At 44.2% G+C, this 22690-nt stretch overlaps 1 pseudogene; it reads right to left on the minus strand.

The window, feature by feature from the left end:
- Nucleotides 1–1867: 1867 nt before the first annotated feature.
- On the minus strand, nucleotides 1868–21853 carry LOC139553564 (NLR family CARD domain-containing protein 3-like; annotated as a pseudogene).
- Nucleotides 21854–22690: the final 837 nt, after the last annotated feature.

Consider the following 22690-nt stretch of genomic DNA (forward strand, 5'->3'; position numbering starts at 1 on the left):
GATGTTAGTAAATCAGCAACCTTGTTTTTATTTCTGTTCAAACTATATAAACTCCAGCACAGTAGGTGGTTGTATGCACATTTTCAGTTTACTTACAAACTGCCAATACACTCATAAAAGTAAACAAAGAAGACTTTAAAATGGAGATAGCATCAATGGTGCTGCCCATGCTGTCACAGAAGCAGCCATTGCAAAGGTAAGAGATGAGCTCTCTAGTACATCTGTATGCACAGCAGCCTTCTATAAAACAAAACGTTAATCGTCACATACTCAGTTAAGAGCAGTTATAAAAGGTGCAGTGAAATGGATGTGTGCTAGCTCCCTCAACAGTATTACTGAGATTGAAAATTATTTTCATATCTGTCACATAATTCAACTGTATAATTATTGTCACTTAAGGTAATTTGTTGTCTATTTCAGGAGAGGACGGACATGCATGACTTTCTTTCTGTCTCCCCTCTCTGCTAAGACCGATCCGGCCCCTGCAGCGCAGACCTCTGCCAGCCACACCACCACTGCCCCTGAAAGCTTCTCCCTGGGCCCATGAAGACAGGAGTTTGTCCTGGACCACTGGTAGTGGACAGAGCCATTGAGAGCTGCTATTAATGGGCTACTGGCCAAGCACAACAGGAAGAAAGAGATCCAGAAGCAGTTGGATCTGCTATTAACACCAGCCCAGAGAACTCCTGGAGTCACTCAGCTCTGGCATTATGTTACTGCAGAGAGTGAAACGGTCAGTTTCCCAGTCACGTACACTGCCATCTGCACTTACAAAACAGAAGGCCTCATCAACTCAAGGATGCCATTTGAGGATTTTGCTACCTTCCTTCAGTGGAAGCTGGAGGCCACGAAGCAGAGGGGGGCAGTGTGGAAGGAGCAAACAGAGGAAATAGAAAATCCCCAGAACAGCATCCCTCCGGCCGTCTGTCCAGGTTCTGCCACCAGACGCTGAAACAAACCCCCAACAGCCCTCACACACATACCGGCTTTCCTGGAGTGGCAGGAAAATATCTACTTGCTAACCAAAGTGTTTTCCCTGTACCGGGCACAGGAATTGGAGGGAGCTTCAACAGTGTGCCTTCTGATAGACTAGAAAGCAGAAATGGATGGTGGAGAAGGTGGAGGGACTCTAAAGACACATCAAATTCTTTGGGTCAGATACACATGGTTCGCAGATGTTAATGCGAGTGTAGCGAAATTCTTGTGCTTCTATTTCCGACAGTGCAGTAATATCTAACAAGTAATCTAACAATTCCAGACACACAAGTGCAGAAATAAATAGCTGAAAATCTATTTCCATTGAGTGAAGTGGATTGGACTCGTTTGATTTGTGCTTATTTCAGTTACTTTTCATTCTATTACATTACTGTGCATACATTGCCGTTTATCTATTTTGTGTAAATGTTGAACAAAGACTAACATTTTAAGCTTATCGCTGTGATTAGGTCTTAAATTATAAACCAATTGCTATAGTTAGTATGTGAATGTTTGTTGAACAGAGGATTGCACTCCAACACTATCATAAATATGCCTTTGATTTCATCAAAGTAAACCATTCTTTTTTATGTTGTCTTTATAAGATAGACATATATACATTACGATTGTGCTCCAACATTATAAATATACCTTTGATTTCAGTAAAGTAAATCTCAACGATTTGAGAGAAACATGGTAATGTTTCACTGATTGCCCATAAAGGAAAATGGTTCCTACATGATAGTGCTGCTTTGTTACCCAACTGATCTGGTGTCCTTTCTGTCATCCTGTGAACCCTGTTCATTGCTGCTCGCAGCTATATTTCGATTCATTATATTTCTGTGGTTACAATTATGACTGAGGCATCAGAACAAACGCAGCGAAGTCAGAATCCTGAAAAGCTAGTTTTATTTACAGCAGAATATACTGTACATGAGAACAGGACTTTACATGACAAAGACAGGACATAGAATGAAACAATACACACTTTATTGCCTGTAAAACAAATTATATTTAAGGACAATGTAAGATAAGTTCATAAATACAGTATTTATTTTACAAGTTGCTATTCCCGACATACATCAAATTACTTAGCACAGATGACATGCTTCAATGAATAACACACACAGTATGTAGACTACCTACATTAAAATATAAACATTTACAGAGTATTGATGCTGAACATGAGAAAGAATAATAAATAGATACATGTATAACTTTCAAGTGGATTGCCCTGAAGATGTGGCTGTTACTCTGACTTGTAAGAACAGGAGGTTATTCTACATGGCACAGACACAGAGCCATGATACCAGACCTAAACCCTGCATAGAGGGGCTCAGCGAATTGTAAATTTCCATTTTAGTCATTTAGCAGATCCAGAGCGACTTACAGTTTGTGCTTAAGGTAGCTAAGACAACCACATATCACAGTCATAGTAAGTAAAACTTTTAAAAACAGCTATCAGCAAAGTCAGTGCTAGTAAGAAAAGACAAGTGTGAGTGTTAGTGCAAGAAAGGGAAGGTAGATGTTTGTTTTTTTATTTTCAAGGGGGAGGTGTGCTGGGGGCTTACTGGGCAGGGACTCTAAAGATGGGCAGGGACAGGACTCAGATGAATTGTAGGAACGGGCTATTCTATCTGGCACAGGGACACTGCGGAATCATGACACCAAAGCCGAATTCCTAAGTAGAGTGGCTCAATGAATGTGGTGTGGAATGTGTGCAGGTGGGTCAGTGTGTCAGAGGAGACACTATAGAAGGACAGAGTGCCGGCCGACCAGTCCAGATACACTCCTACTCTGTTGGTGCTGGAAGGAGGGATAGGAATGGTAGTGGGAGTCTTATCATGCCTGGTAGTGAAGTAGTTTTTATAACAACTGAGAGCCCAGGAATTGCCATTGTATCCAAGCCCACACTCATCACCCCGTCCTTGCCTGTCAAGTCCATGGTAAGCCACTCCTATGTGAGCCTCTAGGCCTCTCCACTCCATCTCCCAGTAACAGCGCCCAGTCAGACGCTCTCTGCACAGCACTTGTTTCCAGAACAGAAACCTCTCTGGGTGATCAGGATACGACTGCTCGTCTTCAAGCCGTGTCACTTTCCTGTTCTTCTCAGATAGAGTCATGTCATTGTGTGCTGTGTTGGGGTCCAGGGTCAACTCACAGGCATCTGATAGAGACACAAATACACATTTAACGTAAGACAACAGATTTGCACCTCAAATCTGAATAGGTAGAATAAAAACTGGATGATGTAAGGTTAAGAGTTTTGTTCAAATTTCAAGACTTAAATATAGTCATTCTTCACTGCAACCAAGACTTACATTTCTTGAGTGCTGATTTCAAATAACACTCTTCATTATGGTCCACACTGTGACAAAACAGAACACCACCATATTTTATGGTGTGAGACACCATTAGAATCATAGGGTATGTTTTGTCTATTCAAAAATACAAAAGATATCTTTCAATATCATACAATTGTTCGCAGTAGTTGTGTCAAAAAAGTACATTCATCAACTTTAGTTCTATGATTAACATCAATTACATTTCTACCTGAGTTTCTTCAGTCTGCAGTTTGGATCCCCTCTTACAGCAGTGAGCAGTTTCACTCCGAAATCGCCTGGGTGATTGTAGCTCAGGTCCAGCTCTTTCAGATGGGAGGGGTTTGTTCTCAGAGCTGAAGCCAATGACGCACAACCTTCCTCTGTGACCACACAGAATGACAACCTGCAAAAAGACTGGTCACTCTTAGAAATAGACCTATTGGTTCTGTGACATCCCAAGTATTATCCATACCATGTGAAAGGCTGCTACACATCAAGGTTATGTTCATTTATGTACAAATGGGAGAAGTACTGACCTCAGTTTCTCTAGTTTACAGTGTGGACTCTCCAGTCCAGCAGAGAGCAGCTTCACTCCAGAATCTTTCAGGTTGTTGTCAGTCAAGTCAAGCACTCTCAGCTGTGAAGAGGTTGAGCTGAGAAGTGAGGCTAATGGTTCACAGCATCGCTCTGTAAGGTTGCATCCATTCAGCCTACACAATGCGAATACGAAAACAACACAATATCACGCTTTTAAAGTTCCAGTCATATGTTAATATCCCCTTGCTGTGGTTTTTCAGCTATCTTAATGGAAATAATACAATGTCACTTTAAAGGAGTACTACCCTACCTACTCCTCTTGAGATCAAATGTGGTATTCCACAGGGATCGATTCTTGGACCTCTATTCTTTCTAGTTTACATTAAAATATCTGCCAAACAAAACTACTTTCAAAACTACTTTCTCAGATACCTTATGAAATCTGTCTCTATTTTAAAACAAAATATTGTTTCATATATGTATACTTACAGAGCTGTACTGGAGGCTTTGACCACTGGCAGCAGCCTAAGAAGACCTTCCTCTGATTTTGAGTATTTCTTCAGGTCAAACACCTCCAGCTCCTCTTCTGAAGTCAGTAATACAAAAACCAGAGCTGACCACTGTGCAGGTGAGAGTTCGGCTTCTGAGAGACTTCCTGAGCTCAGGTAGCTTTGGATCTCTTCCACTAGAGAATGGTCATTCAGTTCGTTCAGACAGTGGAACAGATTGATGCACCTCTCTGGAGAGGGATTTTGCCTGATCTTCTCCTTGATGTACTTGACTGTTTCCTCATTGGTCTGTGAGCGGTTTCTTGTCTGTATCAATAGGTCTAGTAAGTGAGTGTGATTGGACTCCATTGAGAGGCCGAGAAGGAACCGGAGGAACAGGTCCAGGTGTCCATTCCCACTCTGTAAGGCCTTGTCAACAGCACTCTTGTGGAGGATGGTTGCAGACGTGTCTTCAGACATCTGAAGTATTCTGGTAGTGGTTTCAGGTTCTGCCATTAGATTTACATTGTCATTGTTGAATGTGACAAACACATACACAGCAGCAAGAAACTCCTGGATGCTCAGATGCACAAAGCAGTACACCTTCTCCTGGTACAGCCCACTCTCCTCTCTGAAGATCTGTGTGCACACTCCCGAGTACACTGAAGCTTCTGTGACATCGATGCTACACTCTCTCAGGTCTTCCTCATAGAAGATCAGATTGCCTTTCTCCAGCTGTTGAAAGGCTAGTTTCCCCAGTTTTAGAATCATCTCTGCATCTGCTTTCATCTGTGAATCTGTCTCAGCTTTCTCTGGTCCCTCTGGATATTTCTGTGTTTTGCGCAGTATGTTGCAGATCAGGAAGTGGTTGTACATTTCAGTCAGAGTCTTGGGCATCTCTCCACTCTGTGCTTCCCCCAGCTTCTCTAGAACTGTGGCAGAGATCCAACTGAAGACTGGTATGTGGCACATGATGTAGAGGCTCCTTGATGTCTTCATGTGTGTGATGATTCTGCTGGCCAGGTTCTCATCACTGAATCTCTTCTTGAAGTACTCCTCCTTCTGTAGGTCATTGAACCCTCGTACCTCTGTCACCTGGTCAACATACTCAGGTGGGATCTGATTGGCAGCTGCAGGTCTGGAGGTTATCCAGAGGAGAGCAGAGGGAAGCAGATTGCCCTTGATTAGGTTTGTCAGCAGCACGTCCACTGAGGTTGATTCTGTGACATCACAACAGCCCTCGTTGTTGTTGAAGTCTAGAGGAAGTCGACACTCATCCAGACCATCAAAGGCAAACAGAACCTTGCATTTGTCAAAGTTAGAGATTTCAGATTCTGCGGTTTCATTGAAAAAGTGATGAAGAAGTTCCATCAAGCTGTATTTCTTATCTTTCATCAAATTCAGCTCCCGAAAAGGTAGAGGAAAGATTAATTGGATATTGTGATTTGCTCTTCCTTCAGCCCAGTCCAGAATGAACTTCTGCACAGAGATCGTTTTCCCGATGCCAGCGACTCCCTTCGTCAACACAGTTCTGATATGTTTGTCTTGTCCAGGTAAGGATTCAAAGATGTCGTTGCATTTGATTGCTTTTTCTTGTGCTGCTGGTCTCTTGGATGTTGTCTCAATCTGTCTCACCTCGTGTTCTTTATTGACCTCTCCACTTCCACCCTCTGTGATGTAAAGCTCTGTGTAGATCTTGTTGAGAAGAGTTGGGTTTCCTTGTTTAGCTATCCCCTCAAACACACATTCACATTTCCTCTTCAGATTGGATTTGAGTTTATTTTTACACACAGCAAGCTCACCTAGAAGACCTGAAAATGCAGACATCACTCATGTGTTACCTTAGTAAAGGGTTGAGAATCAAGTGGACATTTATGATAACCTATTCTCTTCATTGAGAAGAACATGTAAAAAGAAAATGAAGTATTAAAAGGGGAAGTTCACCCATAAACACTTCTGGGCCCTTTTGCCCACCCCCCCCCCCATCCCATGACTGAAATCGTCATTTTAATGACTAACTCGACATCATTTTTCTGCTAACTTATTTCAGTAGGCAAATATTTAACAATTTATTTTGTTATTTTTATATTGAAATCCAGGAAGTAGATTAATACGCACCATGAGTCGGGACGTAGGTCAGGACTACTTATTCGTATTATATAAGTAATGGAAAAGGGAATTTCAACACAAAGCAAAAAACTAAAAAAACAGTCAGTAGGACAGGATAACGTTACAGTAGCAAGCCAAATACATCACAAGCTACAGTAGCTCGCCGAATGGCAAACAAATAACGTTATAAATTACATTGTAGTGACTACAGGTGTTAGCAATTTAGCTTGGTAGCAACCTACTGTACCTCGAATGGTTGCAGATTTTCCGTCCATAGTGGAAAGACGGTAAACCCCCCCAAAAAATGCTGGGTTAAAAACAACCCAATTTGGGTTATTCGGTAACCCAGTGCTGGGTAAATATTGGACAGAACACACACGGTTATTTTGACCTAGCCTGTTGGGTTGTTTGGATTACCCAAACATGGGTTAATTTAATGAGGCTTACACAAGTGTATCAGTGTTCAACCTTAACATGTGATAACAATACAACAGAACAGATGAACTGGAATGACATCTACTCTCACAGGTGGTCAAAAATAACTATATGATCCATATCTCAATAACCCAGCATCAATAGCCAAGCGGTTTAAAAAAATTCAATAATAATAAATGACCCAATGCCTGCAACAAATGCATTTTAGGTCATTTCGGAAATGTACCATCTTGATATAAAAACACAGAAAACTATATACCAAAGCAATGGACCTGTGGTGGGGGGTAAGTTGAGCCAAAGGGGGAAGTTGAGACACCCTTGTTTCTAGGAAACCATACGCAAAAATTAATCGTTTGACCAAATATTTAGGAAGATTTCATGGAGTCTGTGATCATTTCAGTCTGTGAAGGAAGAAACCACATGGAAAAAGTGGTAAGCAAGTTAGGTGATTTTTTAAAATCACCAAGTCAAATGAATTTATTGCGTTAGAGGTTTCATGATGCTTGCATCTAAACCAAAGTAGATCATTTTAAGATTGTTCTATACATCAGTTGGAGTCTCTATAAGCTTCAATATGCGGTCTTAAACCTAACATGAAAGTGCACCGTTGTAGCTGTATGGGGCTAATATAGTCAAAATGTATGCCTTAGGGTAAGTTGAGCCAATGGCCATGCAATGTATTATCACTGGGATATGAGGTAACAACAGGACCTGGCCTATGTTAAACGTTTTCTTTTTTAAGTACCAAATGTTTGTGAGGTGTTAAGCCTGTGTTGAAAGATGCTTAAAATTATTAAAAAGACAAAAAAGCAATTGTGTTTCGGAAATAAAGATACACATGGTTTTAAAAATGTAATGGTAATATTCCATTCAGTACAGAAATTTGTAGGAGCTTAACTTACCCTGTCCCGTGGATCAACTTACCCCATACCCAGAGAGATCACTTTTTTTGGACAAGCTATGTTTTCAAAACTGTAATGTTTAAATGAATTCTGATTATTTCCAGGGATACACAAAATCCTGAAATATATGTAGATCTCTTTATTAGAAATAATACTATATTTCCCTCGACAGAGTGATGTTGAATAAAAAAAAAAAGGCTCAACCCTACTCTCCCCTACTGACAAACAGCCAGGCAAGCATTATAAATGGTCCAGAAGTATTTTGGGGTGAACTTCCCCTTTAAGGAATGAAGCCAGAAACCACTTACTGTTCTCCAGTGTGTCAGCAAGCTCCTTCTGGTTCATTTTCCTCAGAATGTGCAGTGTGATCTTCAGCGCCCCCTCTCTGGGAATGCTCTCCTGCTCCACATCTTCAGCGTCCACCAAATCCTTATCCTCCATCTGACTCTCAAAGCATTCTGGGAGATCTGGACACAGAATCTTCTTGAACTTCTTCAGCTCCCGTTTTACCAAAGCAATGGCATTTTTTTCAACCAACTGAAATGGATCAAAGGGTGTGAAAACTAATACAGTATGTATATGAATACAAAGATATAATACAAAATACTGAGGTTGGGAAAGTAAGGGAAATTGTAAGTAAGCATAAGTAAGCATTTCACGGTTGTATTCGGCGCATGTGACAAATAAAATTTTATTTCATATGCAACCAAAAATACATTATATGTTAATGAGATAGTTTGGGAATTTGGCAATGAAGCCCTTTTATGTCTCTGCATCCAGTATGAAGGAAGTTAGAGGTAGTTTCGCGAGCCAATGCTAACTAGTATTAGTGCAATGACGAAGTCTATGGTATCTATTAGCATGCTAGCAGTTACCACAGACTTCCAGCCATTGCGCTAACAGTAGTTAGCAACTGCGCTAACGTTAGCAAATTCCTTCAAACTGCATGCCGAGACATAAAAATGGTATCCACAAGTTCATCTGACTCTGGGGAAGTAGATTAAACACTGCCGAATAACACATGTGAGACATAAGCCAGCCCACCCTGAATATGGAAGACAGGTCTGTTTGATGACTCTGGGCAGACTGGCCACTGGGAACTTCTGACTCTGATCTCTTCTTTTTGTCTCTGTGGACAAAACATGAGATTTCACTTTACTACAACTGAAGGAAGGCCAGCTACAGTGGGTGGCACAGAGACGCCCCTGGCACTGCTCCGCCACCAATAGATGTACAAGGAGAAAAGCATTGAGCAGTGTTGGTTCCCTGGCTGATGACCATAGATGTCCAGAAGGAAATCACCCGCCCGGTACAAATAATTTTTGTGTTACATAAATAGTCCACCCACCATAAAAGGCTACAGAAAAGGTGTTTTGTAGTCCAGGAAGCGAAACATGTCAACATCATTATGTAGAAAATTTGATTAAGATGAAGAGTTTGACATTCAACTTGTAAAAGTTGCACATTAATTAAAATGTACATATTTGAAATCGTTTTGGGTTATTTCCCATAGCAACGTTAATTAGGTTGCCATGTTACATCTTGGTTACAATTGTTACACATGTTCCGTTGTCCATGCTTGCAGAAAGCAGTGCATGTACAATCCGTCCAATCAAAGATGGCGTAGCAGTGCAGACGTGGTTTGTCGTCCTCTCGTGTACTTTTGTATTTTTTGTATATATTTCAATTTATTTTCAATCTCTTCTCCATTTTTAAATTAGATATACCTTCCGGTAACCCGCCTCACCCAATGTGATACGGATCCGTTCATTTTTAGACCTTATAGCCAGAACCTCCATCAGAAGCTAGCCATCAGAAGATAACCAGCTAATTAGCTACTAGCTATTTAGTCATTGTTAGCCACTGCTAGCGGCCTTTACCTTCTGCACAGACACCAGACGTTTTTTTTAGCCTGGATAATACTTGCCAGGCTGCCAGTATCAGACTGTTTTCTCCACTACAATGCCGGATTCCTGCCGTAAACCCTGGACCATTACTCCTGATCATCACAGCTAGCTAGCTGCCACCGAGTGACCCAGCCCCGAAGCTAGCCCTGAACCAGGCCCACCTCCCGGCCTACTCTGTGATCACTCGGCTACACAGCCGATGCCTCCCGGACTCTACCCCAACACGGCTAGAATCCACTACTCCTCCGGATCCTTGCCGTAAGCTCTGGACCTTTGCATCGGATCATTGCTGCTAGCTAGCTGCTACAGAGTGGCTATAGTGGCTAACGCCCCTGCCCCGAAGCTAGCACCAGTTAGCCGCGAGCCAACTGCATCTCCCGGCTAGCAAACAAAATTACTACAACTACAATACCTCTTTCACCATCTGGCCTGGACCCTTTGTCGACACGGCGCCCCGCCATACCACCACGACTGGTCCGCCGACGTAACTCCATCCACTGTGCCCTCAACCGGCCTTTGCCGGACGTCGGAGCAGACGCCTCTACTTACCCGGGCCTGCTAACTTTAAACGCTGTGTGCTAGCGTAGTAACGACTAACCTGTACCCGGCTTCCCTGTTCCATCTATTGCTGTTCACTGGACCCTATGATCACTTGGCTACATAGCTGATGCCTGCTGGACTGTTCATTAATCACGGTACTCCATTTTGTTTATCTGTTGGCTCAGGCCCTGTGTGTAGTTCACTGACCCTCTCTGCCCATTCATCGCCATTTTACCTGTTGTTGTTGTCAAAGCTGATTAGCTGTTGTTGTCTTACCCGTTGTTGTCTTAGCTAGCTCTCCCAATTAACACCTGTGATTGCTTTATGCCTCGCTTTATGTCTCTCTCAAATGTCAATATGCCTTGTACACTTTAGTTTCGTTTACTGCGGAGCCCCTAGTCCCACTCAACATGCCTCAGATACCTCCTCTGTCCCACCTCTCACACATGCGGTGACCTCACCCAGCATAACTAGCACGTCCAGAGATGCAACCTCTCTTATCATCACTCGGTGCCTGGGCTTACCTCCACTGTACCCGCACCCCACCATACCCGTCTGTACATTATGCCCTGAATCTATTCTACCATGCCCAGAAATCTGCTCCTTTTATTCTCTGTCCCAACTCACTAGACGACCAGTTTTGATAGCCATTCGCCATACCCTCATCCTACTCCTCCTCTGTTCCTCAGGTGATGTGGAGGTTAACCCAGGCCCTGCGTGTCCCCAGGCCCTCTCATTTGTTGACTTCTGTAACCGAAAAAGCCTTGGTTTCATGCATGTTATCATCAGAAGCCTCCTCCCTAAGTTTGTTTTACTCACTGCTTTAGCACACTCCACCAACCCTGATGTACTTGCCGTCCGTGTCTGAATCCTGGCTTAGGAAGGCCACCAAAAATTCTGAGATTTCCATACCCAACTACAACATTTTCCTTCAAGATAGAACTGCCAAAGGGGGAGGAGTTGCAATCTACTCCAGAGATACCCTGCAAAGTTCTGTCATACTTTCCGGGTCTATGCCCAAAGAGTTTGAGCTTCTAATTTTAAAAATGAATCTCTCCAGAAATAAGTCTCTCACTGTTGACGCCTGTTATAGACCCCCCTCAGCTCCCAGCTGTGCCCTGGACACCATATGTGAATTGATTGCCTCCCATCTATCTTCAGAGTTCGTTCTGGTAGGTGACCTAAACTGGGATATGCACCCCGGCAGTCTTACATTCTAAGCTAGATGCCCTCAATCTCACACAAATTATCAAGGAACCCACCAGGTACAACCCTAAATCCGTAAACATGGGCACCCTAATAGATATTATCCTGACCAACATGCAGATATAACCCTTGGTTCACTCCAGACCTGACTGCCCTCGACCAGCACAAAAACATCCTGTGGCGGACTGCACTAGCATCGAATAGTCCCCGCGATGTGCAACTTTTCAGGGAAGTCAGGAACCAATACACGCAGTCAGTCAGGAAAGCAAAGGCTAGCTTTTTCAAACAGAAATTTGCATCCAGTAGCTCTAACTCCAAAAAGTTTTGGGACACTAAAGTCCATGGAGAATAAGAGCACCTTCTCCCAGCTGCCCACTGCACTGAGGCTAGGTAACACTGTCACCACCGATAAATCCACAATAATCGAGAATTTCAATAAGCATTTCTCTACGGCTGGCCATGCTTTCCACCTGGCTACCCCAACCCCGGCCAACAGCTCCGCACCCCCCTCAGCTACTTGCCCAAGCCTCCCCAGCTTCTCCTTCACCAAAATCCAGATAGCAGATGTTCTGAAAGAGCTGCAAAACCTGGACCCGTACAAATCAGCTGGGCTAGACAATCTGGACCCTCTCTATCTAAAATTATCCGCCGCCATTGTTGCAACCCCTATTACCAGTCTGTTCAACCTCTCTTTCATATCGTCCGAGATCCCTAAAGATTGGAAAGCTGCCGCGGTCATCCCCCTATTCAAAGGGGGTGACACTCTAGACCCAAATTGTTATAGACCTATATCCATCCTGCCCTGCCTTTCTAAAGTCTTCGAAAGCCAAGTTAATAAACAGATCACTGACCATTTCGAATCCCACTGTACCCTCTCCGCTGTGCAATCTGGTGTCCGAGCTGGTCACGGGTGCACCTCAGCCATGCTCAAGGTCCTAAACGACATCATAACCGCCAGTGATAAAAGACAGTACTGTGCAGCCGTCTTCATCGACCTGGCCAAGGCTTTCGACTCTGTCAATCACCGTATTCTTATCGGCAGACTCAACAGAGTTAGATTCTCAAATGACTGCCTCGCCTGGTTCACCAACTACTTCTCAGACAGAGTTCAGTGTGTCAAATCGGAGGGCCTGTTGTCCGGACCTCTGGCAGTCTCTATGGGGGTACCACAGGGTTCAATTCTCGGGCCGACTCTCTTCTCTGTATTTATCAATGATGTCGCTCTTGCTGCGGGTGATTCCCTGATCCACCTCTACGCAGACGACACCATTCTGTATACATCTGGCCCTTCTTTAGACACTGTGTTAACTAACCTCGAAACGAGCTTCAATGCCATACAACACTCCTTCCGTGGCCTCCAACTGCTCTTAAGCGCTAGTAAAACCGTTCAGTGCCCGCACCGGCCCTCCCGACTAGCATCACTACTCTGGACGGTTCTGACTTAGAATATGTGGACAACTACAAATACCTAGGTGTCTAGCTAGACTGTAAACTCTCCTTCCAGACTCATATTAAACATCTACAATCCAAAATTAAATCTAGAATTGGCTTCCTATTTCGCAACAAAGCCTCCTTCACTCATACCGCCAAACATACCCTCATAAAACTGACTATCCTACCGATCCTCGACGATGTCATTTACTAAATAGCTTCCAACACTCTACTCAGCAAACCGAATGCAGTCTATCACAGTGCCATCCGTTTTGTCACCAAAGCCCCTTATACCACCCACCACTACGACCTGTATGCTCTTGCCGGCTGGCCCTCGCTACATATTCGTCGCCAGAACCACTGGCTCCAGGTCATCTATAAGTCTATGATTGGTAAAGATCTGCCTTATCTCAGCTCACTGGTCACGATAACAACACCCACCCGTAGCACGCGCTCCAGCAGGTATATTGCACTGGTCATCCCCAAAGCCAACACTTCCTTTGGCCGCCTTTCCTTACAGTTCTCTGCTGCCAATGACTGGAACGAATTGCAAAAATCGCTGAAGCTGGAGACTTATATTTCCCTCACTACCTTTAAACATCAGCTATCTGAGCAGCTAACCGATCGCTGCAGCTGTACATAGCCCATCTGTAAATAGCCCACCCAATCTACCTACCTCATCCCCATATTGTTTTTATTTACTTTTCTGCTCTTTTGCACAACAGTATTTCTACTTCACATCATCATCTGCTCATCTATCACTCCAGTGTTAATTTGCTAAATTGTAATTACTTCGCTACTATGGTCTATTTATTGCCTTACCTCCTCACGCCATTTGCACACACTGTATATAGACTTTCTTTTTTTCCTATTGTGTTATTGACTGTACGCTTGTTTATTCCATGTGTAACTCTGTGTTGTTGTTTCTGTCGCACTGCTTTGCTTTATCTTGGCCAGGTCGCAGTTGTAAATGAGAACTTGTTCTCAACTAGCTTACCTGGTTAAATAAAGGTGAAATAAAAAATATAAAAAATATAAATGTGACCGAAGGAATCCTGAAATAATACAAGATAAGAAGCTGTTGAAACATGCTAAATATATTTTTTCTCAGATGCCAGAACAGCTCTTTATTTAGCTTGCCAGGACCTTGATTGTTTTGAGAGCTGGTCTAGCAAACGTTGTGCTGTCATTATACAAAAGTAGGCAAAAGCAATATGGCCCTTAAAGGCTAAATACAGCTGCAAAAACATATTATATTCACTAAGAAAATCATGGTAAATCATGTTTATTCGTTTCGCGGTTCCTCCGGATCAGTGAAGGTAACATGTTGGTTCTTGAGTAGATGCAAGGACAAACAAATAGTTCTGTGCACCAGTGTGAAACAAAAGTAACCAAGGTGAAACACGGGAAATTACCCAAGATGTGCAACTTTTACATGTTTTGAATCACAGTGTTCATGTTAATACAATTATCTATATAATGATGTTGACATTTTTCAGTTTACGCTTCCTGGACCACCGAACACCACAACAGGCCTCTCAGATCACTTACCGTTGTCTTATGGTGATGTCTCTGAACTCTATTGGATGCCCGATAGACTTGACACTCTGCATGGACACACAGCTGGGTGTAGAGGAGTCTGGTCTCTCCATCTGGTTCCTGTTGAAAGGACACAGTAATCAGAGCTGTTAAAACTATGTTCAGAATAAGTAAATATTCTGCTAGTTTCACAACATGGTAATAAGGAGAGGGTCGAGGAAATCGTCAAACACAAACTTGTGATCAGTAGAAACATCTCTCCTCTGGAACTCTATTGGATGCCCCATTGACTTGTCACTCTTCATGGACAGGCAGCTGGGTACAGGTGAGACTGGTCTCTCCTTCTGGATTGGGCTTTAACACAACAGAGACAGATCTTCAGATAAGCTAGTTTAGCACACTCTGAAAAGTACAGGCTAATTTAATTTCCATCCCTGCATATTATCACTGCTGAGCTTTGAGATGAATACACAAGATAACACCATCTCTTTTTTACTCACCTTTCTGTTACATTGGTGGAGTCAAGTTCTCCACAGAGACTCATTTTAGAGGCAGTGCCCCCCTCCTCTCTGTCCCCAGAAAGACTCATTTTAGAAGCAGTGTCACTCTTCTCTTTCTCCCCAGAGAGACTCATTTTACAGGCAGTGCTACCCTCCTCTCTGTTTTACTGTAGAAGAAAAAAAGGAACAAGTAAGATGAGATTCAGGGCAGCCTTGAAAATAAATCAAGAAAACAGTACAGCGTTTATATTGATAGTAAGCCATACCAGATACAGTAACTCGCAGCAATGCCTATACATTCAGCTTCTAAGTAAATTGGGTCTGGACAGTCAGACACTTGTACTGAGAGTGTTCTGACTGGGTGCATTACAGTATGTTTGGTATGGCAAATAACTGTAGCTTACACCGCCTTAAGGCTTATACAAAGGAATGTGAAAACAACACAGAAAATCACTGCAACAGAGCTGCTATGCATAAATTACCTTTTCACCAATCACTGTCACAGCAAGGCACTCGTTCTGTATAGCCTAGTTAAGGACGGCCATTCTCTTTGTATTGTTGTGGCAGAGCCCCACCTGTTTAGCTACACATATACATTGTGGTATCCCGGAAGGTCACCCTCTTGGTGATAGAGGGGAGGTACGTGCCGCGACGCTGGCTCCCTCTGCTGGGAGTACACGGGCTGGGCACCCCGACGCTGACGGCTCCAAGTAGAGGTAATTAGGGGAGTGTGCAGGCCACATAAAGGGAGCACCGTGGCACACCACGAGGGAAAACAGAGAGACAGACACGGAGCAGACCCTGAGAAGAACGACCGAGCCAAACCTACGTTATTTTGTTGTTATGTTTATTTTGTTGTCAAGTCGTGTTTTCTGACTAGAACCTCCCTGTCTCTGTATTAATCTTTGCGCGCTCAACCCAACACCCCACGGTTTACCACATATGGTGGAGAATGCGGGCATCTCAGTAGCTTTGGGTGCCGTGCGGTCGAGAGTACAGAGATTACCATGGAGGAACTGGTGGCTCAGTTTATCCTCAGCCAGCAGAAGCAACAGGCTCTCCAGGAGCGAGCACTGGAGGAACAGCACCAACAAAATCTCAGACTGGTAGCAGATGTAGCCCAGATGAAGGATGGGATGGCTTAGGAGTCTAGCCCGAATCAGTTCCTGGTTAAGTTAATGGAGGAAGATGATGTGGAGATGTATTTGTGCACCTTCGAGAGGACGGCGCAGAGGGAAGGATGGCCCGACCCCAAGTGGGCCAGCCTTTTGGCACCCCTCATAATTTGCTGCCTGGTCGGCGTTCAAGTCGAAGTAGACCTTCTGGGCTTTCCCGGAGAGACCTCTCCGGGAAAGCCCAGAAGGTCTACTTCGACTTGAACGCCGACCAGGCAGCAAATTATGAGGGATTCAAATGCGAAATCCTGAGCCGTTATGGATTCAGCTTTGCACGCCATGCACAACTGGTACACGACTGGGCCTTTGACTCCACCGTCTTCCCCCGCGCTCAGATGAGCGAACTGGTGCCCCTGACCAAGGGTTGGCTACGGACCGACGTACCGTCCCTCCCAATAATCGATAAGGTCGTCCTGGATCGATACTGTCGGACCCTCCCATATGAGATGAAGGCGGAGAGTATGCAGAATGCCCAGAGCCTGGAGGAATTGCTGACAGTGGTGGAAACCCACCAGAACACCCAGGACCTGCTGAAAGGGGCCCGGGATGAGAGAGTGGACACGGGGAGTGGGAAGAAAAGCACAGAGAGAGGCGAGGGGCTGAAGGGGGCCCGGACGGAACCAGCCGAGGCTGTGACGCGGGAGGGCAATCCCCTGCTGGACCTAGATCAGAGGCGCTGCTATGAGTGTGCCGTGCCGGGACACCTCGCGTGGAGCTTCCCCGGTCGGGAGGAGTCCAAGCCCTCTGCATCCCCCCAGCTCCGGGGTAACCCGAATGGCGAGTTAAGTCACCTCCTGTTGGGCACCCACAGACAGCCCCTCCGGTGGTTCCTGTACGAATCAATGGCATCGATGCCAGCGCTCTGCTGGACTCTGGCAGCATGGTGACCCTGGCCCAACCGCAGTGGCTCACACGAGAGGGGAAAGACAAACCAGGGGACGAGGAGGTGACAGTGTCCTGTGTACACGAAGAGGTACCCAGCCGTGCCAGTGTGGATAACCGCTCCAAAGGGGGGAGTGCCAGATGCGCGCAGGGGCTGTTCCTAACCTGCCCGTGCCCATTCTCTGCAGTAGAGATTGCCCTCTCTTCCAGGCACTGTGGAGGCACGCGAATGAGGTAGGAAGGAGAGGAAAAAGAATGGTCGCCTGCATAACCCCCGATCTGCCGCGGGAGGTGTCCACTGGGTCCGAGTCGAACTAGGAGGAGGGAGACAACACCGTGCCGGGAAGCGAGCCATCGTCTGAGAAGGACCCTTTATGGAGTTGGAGGAACCTGAAGGACCGCCTGACACAAGAATCACGGGCCAGTTCGGGATGGCCCAGTTAGAAGACCCCAACCTCCAGAACGCAAGGGGCCAGGTGATTGCGATGGATGGCGTGCTATTACCTGGGTAAGTGGGTGGCACTACCCCCACTTCGCAATCAAGCAAGATTTATTGTATCAGGTAGTAAAGCACAATGGAGAGATGAAAGACTTGTTACTCATACCCACCCAGTATGTTAGGACTGTCTTGCAGCTTGCCCACACCAACCTGTTTGGGGCACAGCTGGGATGGAGAAAACCAGGGAGAGGATCGGAAATCGGTTCCACTGGCCCAGACTCAAGCACGCCGTGAAGGACTACTGCCGTACCTGCCCGGAATGCCAGATCACAGCTCCGAGGGCACATTATAGAAACCATTTGGTTCCCTTGCCCATTATAGGGGTGCCGTTTGAGCGGTTGGCGATGGATCTGGTGGGTCCGTTGGTGAAGAGGGGACACCAATACATCCTGGTAATCGTGGATTACGCCACTTGGTATCCTGAAGCTATCCCGTTACGCACGGTGGAAGCGAAAGGTATTGCACAGGAGCTCTTCCATTTATTCAGCCAGGTGGGCATTCTGGGGGAAATCCTGACGGACCAGAGCACCGCATTCATGTCTCGGCTAATGAAAGATGTCTACAATCTGTTACGAATCAAACAGGTGAGGACCAGTGTGTACCATTCACAAACGGATGACCTAGTCAAACGCTTCAATAAGACCCTAAAGCAGATGCTGAAGGTCATCAATGGAAGAGATGAGGGAGAGGATGTGGTCATGGAGGAGATGAGGGAGAGGATGACTGCGATTTGGCCAGTAGTGAGGGAGCACATGGCCCAGGCGCAACATGACTGCTGATCCCCACAATGGAGAGCAAATTCCTGGCTACGTGGCATGGGCCCTACGACATCGTCGAGCTGGTAGGTGACGTCAATTATAAGGTCCGCCAACCGGGGCGCAGAAAACCCCTCCAGCTCTACCATGCAAACTTATTGTAGAAGTGGCATGCACAAGAAGTGCTGTGTGCAACGTGGACCCGACCACAGCAGAACCCGACCTCTGTTGAAGTTGCCATGGGGGAAGACCCCAACCCGACCCAACGACAAGAGCTCCGAGAGTTGGTCCAGCGGAATACGGCCGTGTTCTCCAAGGTGCCGGGGCGCACAGATCTCATGGGACATCATATCCACACACGTTGGGGTCTGAATAAAAACCGAAGCCAGACTGCAACATTTTAGTAGCCTAGCTAGGTCTGTGGCATGTGTCTGTACACTTTCCCTCCGCTGTAAATGGGACACGAAGAAGCAGCGCAATTGAATTCACTGATGTGAGCACATCGCACTGTAATTTCATAAAGTAGATGACTCAAATGTTAGCTCCTTTAGGCTCGCTTGTGTATCCTATTCGGCCCGCAGGCCTTGTTTGACATGTGCGCTAGCGTATTAGCCACGTAAAGACTGACTTGTGATCATTGCCCTTGCTAGTTTGATTGTATTGACATTCCCAGCCTTAGTTACAGTCGTCTGTTTTTGTTCAAAATATTGAGTCATTAAACCTGAAACGGTGCATCCTGAATGGGTGGAGGCAGCAAACAACGTACCAGGCCAGCTGGGATTTTTAACCTGATGGCAATGTTTTTTGGAGTACCAAGAAATGTATTGGTGAAATATATTAACCATACATTGAACTGCTTCCATCTTTTCTGCCAATATTGCCTTGCTGCATGTCATGGAATTTTTAGTCAAATATAACCTATTTTTAAACCTCTTAAAGTTGGGTTTGAAGCATAAACTGGGAATTTGATATATCTGAGGATTGTTTCTTATCTGCAAAGTAGTTAAAACGCTGTCAGTTCCACTTTAAGAACGGGCTGCATAGAAATAGCGCACATAGAACATATCTACTGCTTCTTAGACTTGCTTTCAATGATAATGACAGATCTACAGTGGCAACCCGTCATTCAGGGTTTTGAGCCCCACATTCTTAGCAAAAAATTAATTAATTAAAAAATTGGGTGGGGGGGCTTGCCTGTTTTGCATGTTATTTTGGCATTAATACGTGTCTCATATCAGTTAGCAAACAATGTAAAAATAACATATATCATTGAGTTAATGAAGCCACATACAAACATGGCCTCTTTTTTTCTTTCTTGAGTAAGGCAGCTTGAAAATGCAGGTGTTTCAACCTAGCTCAGTGCTTTCTGTGGTGGTGGGGCAAGCCAGCAGAAAATATGGAGTGTTGCGTCGTGATTGGCTCAGTGTTCTGTCACTCATGGGGACTTTATGTCACTGTCAAGTGTAAGAGGAGACATAAGGAATTTCTATCCCTTCGGATGCTTCCATAGTTACATTAGAAGTGCCCATCCAAAAAGGCTCAAGGTCAATGGCCACAGATAAAATGACGTCAAATGTACAGTAGCTTTGATTGGACTTATCATGTCAACGTCATACTTTCACAATCTTAGCTAGCAGTCATCATCATGAATCAAGTCGACAATCTACTGGCAAATCCTTTTTAATCCTTGTCATATGAAGAGAAATAATGAAGAGAAATTATAGATAAAATGTATCGGTGCTCATCGGCCATTGGACATAAACATTACACAACAAGTTGGAAATCGTAAATTCAATGAGTGGTTTGGAAGGAATCAGTGACAGTGGCTGTGTGGTCCCAAATCTGGGATTAAGGGTCTCTTTTCAAAGTTTAAAATGATAAACATTTAACATTGGCCATGCTGTCAACGAAGCATGATTTGTGCCACGCTCAAAACAACTGTTAACTCGGAACTGCGAAACTTGATTTCAGTGAGTTCAAGACAACTGGGAAGTAAGGAATAAACGCTTTGAATGGTCATCCAACTCGGAATTGTAAATCTGGCCTCCAGTTGTTTTGAAAGCACCATAAATCCAGAGAATGCCAGACTTTGATGACAAATTTTGCCCACAAAGGACCGCCGTTCCACCTTCCTGTTCAAGTGAGCACAGCACAACAAGGGGAGTCCCAAAATGTATTGTATGCTGCTGCATAATGTATGTAATATGCCAGGGAGATATGTATACTGTAGCTAAGAAAGTAATACTAAGTGTATGTTGCGTAGTAAGATGTTAGTAGCCCTTGTGCCTCACCCTAATAATTTGGTATATTTACCTTTCTTAATTTCGCCTACTGTTCTGACCGTTCTACTGTAGCCTATAACCTGTGTAAGAGAAATGTAATCATTGAATATTGTAAGAGCTTTCATTGTCTGATTATATGCCCCCTTTATTTATCCTACGGTTCTGACTTGGTGTACAGGGAGAACACTGTAAGAACGGCCCATGTTCTGAATTCTGTTGCTGTACATTTCAAAAGGGCTAAACAAATAGTTATTGAGTAACGTTACATCCGTCCTAGCTCGCTCATTAATGTCTTATTCGAAATTACGGATGCCTCTTATCCACTTGTCGTCCCCTTATGCCATAGTTTGTACATCTCAATTGTCATTAGAAACCACATTTGTTTAGGCAAGTCAACCATATCTGCTATGTTTTTTAAAAAGGCAGTAAATGAGGCTGAATGAACTGTTTCGCTGCCAGACAAGGCTCCGCATATAGCCAGTTGTTGCAGTGCTAAGATGTTGGGACAGCTTTATGTAGGCCCTAACAGTTTGTGGGCACCGTTTGTCACCGTTATAGTGCAAGTAATGTGTTGTGTAGTGTCTTTGCTAGTGTAACAGTATCATTTTAGTACGTCCCCTCGCCCCGACCTCGGGCGCGAACCAGGGACCCTCTGCACACATCAACAACGGTCGCCCACGAAGCGTCGTTACCCATCGCTCCACAAAAGCCGGGAACCACTACTTCTAGGTTTCAGAGCAAATGACGTAACCGACTGAAAGGCTGCTAGCTCGCACCACCGCTAACTAGCTAGCCATTTCACATCCGTTACACTAGCATGCATCCCACTTTTTTTTTGCCCCACCAAGATTTACATGCTAATATCGCAACTGCAGATGTTTAACTCCCATTTCTATGTGAATTTGGTCATAGTCCAAAAAGTTCTTGCAGCTTTGACCAAGTGATATTTGCTGTTATTTTAGAAATTGACATCTACAAAATGACTTCGACAGTCTATATTAGTCATATCTATTACTCAAAAGAGAAGTCGTTTTACAATCGGAGTAATTTTTATCTCTTCTTATGTCAAACACTGAAGGTAAATTATTTGTCCATATAAACCCACACCCTTAGAGTGCAGTTCTGCAGCAACAAACATTGACGGTTTTAATATTAAAACGTATTTTAAAGCCTACCTTTCATCGTGTTCGAGTGAAGTTTCACTTTCAGATGAATGTGTTTCTATGGGCGCACGTCATCAAACATAGGCGCTAGTGGAATGGAAAATAAAAAAAATAGGCTGCGGATTGTAGTTAGTAACCCTAACCATTTTATATTTCAACCTGAATGCTAATTCTTCAAATTTTACTGGTGAACCGTCTCAACCTGGACTCAGGGGTAGACGTAACATAGTAAAGTAAATCTGGGACAATCCATTTAGTATAGGTTACATATTAATTTGTGGATTTCCATCATCCATTTCGTATGCCATGTTATGAATTGCAATTCGTAGAATATGTTCCGAATTTGCTAAACTTATTTCTTACGAATTTCAATATGTTGTGGGTAATGTTAGCTAGGGGTTAAGTGTTAAGGTTAGGTTAATTAGGGGAAGGTTTAGCTAACATGCTCTAGTCTGAGACCAGGCTGAAAGTCTATGCAGCATCTGCATGCCAACCATTTGATCCCAATCAGTTTCATGGAATATGCATTTAGATCTTCTTAGTTATGTACAGTGTTGTTTCGAATTATATAGTGAGCAGACAGTGTTAACTGTATCATAGACTACCTGTGTTTTGTTTAATTGACAGCACATATTTGCCTAGTGGCACGTGTTGTTGAGTTGTGGCATCATGAGAGAAAAATGTGACCATTCACATAATCATCCTAAAATCTCATAAGATTTTATTTTTATTTTTTATGCATTCTTCCCAACCGAAACAGTAACGGGAGAGTTGTGACGTTTTAGACATCGGTAAGGGTTTTTTCGGCTGTTCGGACACATTTATTTTCTCGAGGCCAGCGGAAGATCGGGAGTCTACGCCCATTCGTAAGCGATTGGTCAACTTTAGGAATTCTTCAATAAAGTGTTTATCGTTCAACGAGAGACGACTCGTTTTCATTTAGAAATACTGCACCAAACATCGTAGTTTGATTTAAAATTGCGCGACTAAGATCTCCTAGCCAAAAACGTAAAAATGAATAACAGATGTCTTGAGTTATCT

Source organism: Salvelinus alpinus, chromosome 25 (genome assembly GCF_045679555.1).
Source record: "Salvelinus alpinus chromosome 25, SLU_Salpinus.1, whole genome shotgun sequence".
Lineage (NCBI taxonomy): Eukaryota > Metazoa > Chordata > Actinopteri > Salmoniformes > Salmonidae > Salvelinus > Salvelinus alpinus.